This window comes from Haliotis rubra, unplaced genomic scaffold (assembly GCF_003918875.1).
Source record: "Haliotis rubra isolate DU_JTF1 unplaced genomic scaffold, ASM391887v1 Scf53, whole genome shotgun sequence".
Taxonomy (NCBI): Eukaryota; Metazoa; Mollusca; class Gastropoda; order Lepetellida; family Haliotidae; genus Haliotis; species Haliotis rubra.
In genome coordinates, this window is record NW_025767224.1 from 1533853 (window position 1) to 1539757 (window position 5905).

Sequence of the window (5905 nt, forward strand, 5' to 3'; positions counted from 1 at the left end):
AGGGTGACTTGCGTGTGGTTATATACTCCCCATCAAAAGTTTAGACTCACTAGTGTAAATGTAGCCACTTACTTAAGTCAACTCTTCTAAACTTCTAAAAGGTACTGTTTACACTTGAACTGATGTATTGTAAAACAAATTCGTAACGTTGAAAAAATGATTGTCATGAGTTAAAAAAATGATGAGTGAAAATTTTACACCACAACACAGCTGTTCACATGCACGATATTTGCACATGCTTTTTAGCAATTTAATGCATGATCCTCGTGCAAATCATCTGTATAAAGTTTGCAGTTGGTTCCCCAAAGTTAGTGGAGAAATTCATCTTCGATGTAACCACACATATATGCATAACATATAGTGAGTGCTTTAAGTGAGTCTAAACTTTTGATGGGTAGTATACATTTGATCCTTGATGATTCCACCAATGTCATTATCAGTTTTGTAGCATCAAGTTCATTCTTCACGTGTGTTTATGCAGCCTAATGCATAGATTTACACAGGTTTTCATTTTAAGATATCCGTGAAGATCCGGGTTAGAATGAACCTTCAGTAACCCATACTTGTCGTAAGAGGCGACTAACGGGATCGGGTGGACAGGCTCGCTGGCTTGGTTGACACATGTCATCGGTTCCCTATGCGCAGATCGGTGCTCTTGCTGTTGATCACTGGATTGTCTGGTCCAGGCTCGATCATTTACAGACCTCCGCCATATAGCTGGAATATAGCTGAGTGCGGCGTAACTCTAAACTCACTCACTCACTTAATGATAATTCGTAAATATCTTCAAATTAATAGATATATATCACCTATGTGTTCGCAGTGATGTTGCCGATAATTTAGTTGTTTCCGTCAGATGAGCTTTTTGAAACCTTTGATTGACCAATCAAAATATAGTAATATATAGTACCATCATTATGATATGACGTCACAGTGGGAACATCTTCGACTATCAAGTGTGTCACACTTCAACTCCGGTATGATGCTTACCTTGACCTATTCACCACATGAAGTTTGCTTCGGGCAGTTCGGGGCCAGTACAATAGCCAGCACACTAGAAACACATATCCAGTCAAATTACACTGTTCTTGATTTCAATAAGTCTCGGTAATCACCAGACATCGACTGAACGTTTGCGTGACGTCGCAAATACAACCGGAAGTTGTTTTAACACGACTTGCCTTTCCCCGTGTAATTACTCATGAAGGCATCTTTACCAGCATTATTTTCAAGTTTACAGTCACTGTGATTTAAATACATAGAAGGTTTGCTCAGGTGCTCGATGTAGATCTGTGCCGAACTGGCGACATTTGGGCTGGTTGTATATTCCAAACACATGAACGAGACATTCTGCGTCAGGCCAGTGAACTGACTGACTGAGTTTGGTTTTACGCCGCTTTTAGCAATATTCCAGCAACATCACGGCGGGGGGACACCAGAAATGGGCTTCACACATTGTACCCATGTGGGGATTCGAACCCGGGTCTTCGGCGTGACGAGCCAACGCTTTAACCATTAGGCTACCCCACCACCCCGTCAGGCCAGTGAAAGGTGAGATGGGGCTTGTAGTGTCACAAAGGATGGTAGCTAATAGGTTTAGGAAATAGATTATTGCAGAAAAAGATAAACTAATATTTCTGTGTTATCAATATTTGTAAGTGAAATGAGAATATAATTCAGATGGGAGTACATTTCTCTCTCTCTCTCTCCCTCACCCCCCTCTCTCCGTCTATACAGACAAGTACTTCCATCTGAAATATATTCTCATACATAGAAACACACATACATACACATAGTTATTTCAAGTTATTTAAACCAATACTCCAATCCAGCTTAATTAGTTGTATTTATTTTCTTTCCAATTCCAGATGGAACAATGTGTTTCATTCAGATTGGTATCAGCCGTTCCAGCTGAACAAGTATAGGTATATTACATTGATGCATACATGGATTCCTGCATTATAAACAGATGTTTGAAATCGCTTTGTTCTTTCCATTTGAAATATATAGAGTGGTAGGCACTGTAGCTCACTTGACGTAAATACTCAAACTAATATAAAGAGGATAAAGTATGAGACATCGCCGTGTCAATGTCATGTATCAACTAACATGGTATATATACTCTCCCAAAAAAGAAACGCATATAGGAATTTCAACTGTATTTTTATGTTTATTTTGAATCATTTTGTGGGCTTTATGAGTCAATGGAATATAGCGAAATTGCACACTGGGAATGCAAACTTATCCGTCTTTGGCACCAACTCGAGGAAAGTCAGTTTGAGTGTCACATGGAGACGTGTGGTGGCGATACCTCGTGTGACCACCGTGGGCATCCAGAACTGCACGGCATCGCCTCGGCATCGAACGAATAAGTCTCAGAATCTCGTGTTGCCCAATCGCAGCCCACTGTGCCTGTAGTGCCTGTGCGAGTTGCTGAAATGTCTGGGGCTGAGGGTTACGGCGTCGCACCCGTCTGTCCAGGGCATCCCACAGATGTTCAATCGGGTTTAAGTCCGGTGATCTTGAGGGCCAGGGGAGCACATTGATGTTGTGGTTCTGGAGGAAGTCTCTAGTGTGACGTGCTGTGTGGGGCCTGGCATTGTCCTGTTGAAACAACTCCCTCTGGCGATCAATGATTGGAAGGAGGTGTGGGCGTAGGATTTCGTCACAGTACCGTTGAGCTGTCAGGTTGCCCTGGATCATCACCAAATCACTTCTCCTACTGCAGGTGATCTCCCCCCACATCATAACACTGTCCCGGCCGAATCTGTCCACCTGGGGAACGCAAGCGTCGGCGAAACGTTCACGTCGACGTCTGTACACCCGCATTCTTCCATCGCGTCGTTCCAATAGAAATCGTGATTCATCACTGAACCAGATTCTACGCCAATTCGGTAGGTTCCAGGCCTGAACGTTGGTGCACCATTGAACTCGATGTCGACGATGTTGTTGAAGCACAGGGCCAAAATAAGGTCTTCTGGCACGTAAACCAGCCTCTCTCAACCTGTTCCTGACGGTCTGTGCAGAAAGCCTCCTCAATCCGGGTATTTGTCGAGTGGTACTGGTCGCCGTAGCTGTTCGATGACGCAGGTGATGTACCCAGATGTAGCAATCCTGCGCCGCAGTGGTCGCTCGAGGTCGCCCACTACGAGGGGCATCTGCTACCGCATTCTGCCGGCGATATCTCTCCCAGAGCCGTGAAATGGTTCTTTGGTGAACATTCATGCGTCGGGCAACTGCACGTTGAGACTGGCCAGCTTCAAGCAAACCAATTTTGCGTTCGTCAACAATATTCCAAATACAGTGAATAATCGACAGACAGCGATCAACCTTTTATACCCATCATTGAGACTATCTGATCCCCAACTTTCACGTGCATTGCATGTGAATTGTGTATTCTGTGACACTACACGCCGAACTTGAAAATCATGCTGTTAAATACGGGTATTTTACGGATGGTGCGTTTTGTTGTGATGTTTCAAAACATAAACACCATAGGACTCATAAACAGAGCAAAACCTTTTGTAAAATGAATCATGTATTAATTCATTTCTACATGAAATTGCTATTTTCATAATGCGTTTCTTTTTTGGGAGAGTATATATATAATATGTTATATATCCTGACTTTAAAGGGTTCTGGTATTATATCATTTCGTCATCAGTATGTATAGAGAATGAGAAGTGAAACCAAACTGAGCACACGTGCTGACCTGAGGAGAGTTTTGCATGTAAACTCTGTCAAAAAAGAAACGCAACCCCTGTCCTCAGATATGAAAAATTCGTTTTGAATGAAGTTATTGCTTCCAAACTAAATTTTATTCGAATGTATTGAAATGATACACGTAATTAATGAAGATTACCATCCAAACAACTGCATTTGTACGCATAAGTGTATTTTATTGCTTATTCCGTCACAACGCATGAAATGACCCTCATGGTGACTTCTGCACAAAAAACACATGCAAATCATGAAAATGGCAGTTAATGTAGGGGTGTATAAAAGCCCATGTGCTTCCGTATTATATTCATTCATTTGTCGCCGAAAAGCTGTGTTAAAATGCCACGATTGAGTGCTGCCGACCGAAATATCGCCATTGGTCGTGTTCAAGCCGGAGAAAGTTTTGGAACTGTTGCACGGCACCTAAATGTTCACAAAACAACGATATCCCGACTTTGGAGCCGCTACAACAACTGCAATTTGACCAACGATCGCCCGAGAAGTGGAAGGCCAAGAATCACGACCCCCCTTCAAGATCGGTACATCCGGGTCCATCACCTGCGTAATCGGCATGCCCTACCAACCGTGACTGCCACACAAATACCAGGTTTGAGGAGAGTGTCAGCTCAAACGATTAGGAACCGTCTGAAAGAAGCGGGTTTACGTGCCTGTAGACCAGTTGTTGGACCTGTACTACGCCCCTACATCGACGCCGACGACTCAGGTGGTGCAACAACGTAAGGATACGGACTTTACAAAACTGGAGGCGAATCTGGTTTTCTGATGAATCACGTTTTCTTTGCAACGTCACGACGGAAGACAGCGTCTGTATAGGAGACGTCATAAACGTTTTGCGCCCATCTGCGTCCGACAGGTGGACAGATTTGGCGGAGAAGCGTCATGGTTTGGGGAACCATCTCATACAACCAGAAATCAGACTTGGTGATCGTTCCAGGGAACCTGACAGCCCAACGTTACATCAACCACGTGTTAGAGCTTCACCTTCTCCCGATTATTGACCAACAGACACAGATTTTCAATGGGACAACGCCCGGCCTCATACTGCACGTGCAACAATGAACTTTCTGCAGAATTCCAACGTCAATGTCTTGCCATGACCCTCTAAATCACCAGACCTCAACCCTATTGAACACCTGTGGGATACTCTGGATCGACGCGTACGTCAACGTCAGCCGCCGCCACAGACGCTGCAACAGCTCGCCGTTGCACTGCAGGAGGAGTGGAGAGCCATTCCCCAGGAAAGAATCCGGCGTCTTATCCGTTCTTGTCCAAGGAGATGCCGTGCAGTGATTGCAGCGCGTGGTGCTCATACGAGATACTGAGAAAGACGCCCCTGGTGACAAACTGGTGTCTGTGAGATGACTTTTGAAATGACAATTTTAAACATGCCCATCTGGGTTATTATTCTGCCAAATTTCAGACTTCTGTCTTAAATAATAAAATGCCGTGTCGTCCTAAAACTTCAGATCAAAATCTCTAAAATACAGGGTTGCGTTTCTTTTGACAGAGTTTATGTCGCCACTCAATATGTAACATCTAAATGACGTATTTTGACGAGTTTTGAGCAGCCAACAACAGTAATTGAAATCAAGGCGTATAGTTGTAGGGTTTTTCGACGCTTTTAGCTAAGTTGCATTTATTTCACGCCGGGAGACATCATTATACGCTTCAAAACTTTTATCCATATCTGGAATCGAACTCGGATCTTCGGCGTGATGAGTGACCTCGTATTTAACTATTAGGCTGTCCTACCGCCATGTGACTGACATCGTGAACATGGCATACCTCAACCTCGTCAGTGATCCAATCAGTGACCCCGTCACTGGCTACATATGACCAGCAAGGGGCTGAAGATGAAGCAAATGGTTGTGTAGAATATTTCCGCCTATTGTAGCACATCATTCCGCATATATTCCTAATACCCGACACACTAGCCTAAAGATTAATCCATCACAATTTAGATTTGTGAAAGGGTGGGTGAGTGATTGTCACAGATTACACCAGATCTTCTGCCTTAACGAAACCAGCACACTGTTTTCACACGGAATGAATGACGAGTACACTGAACATACGAGTAACTCTAGTAAACCTGTTCCCTTTAAGATATCAGGTTCCTAACAAAAAAAAACCTTCATCACAACACGCATTCTCCCATGAGCCTCCA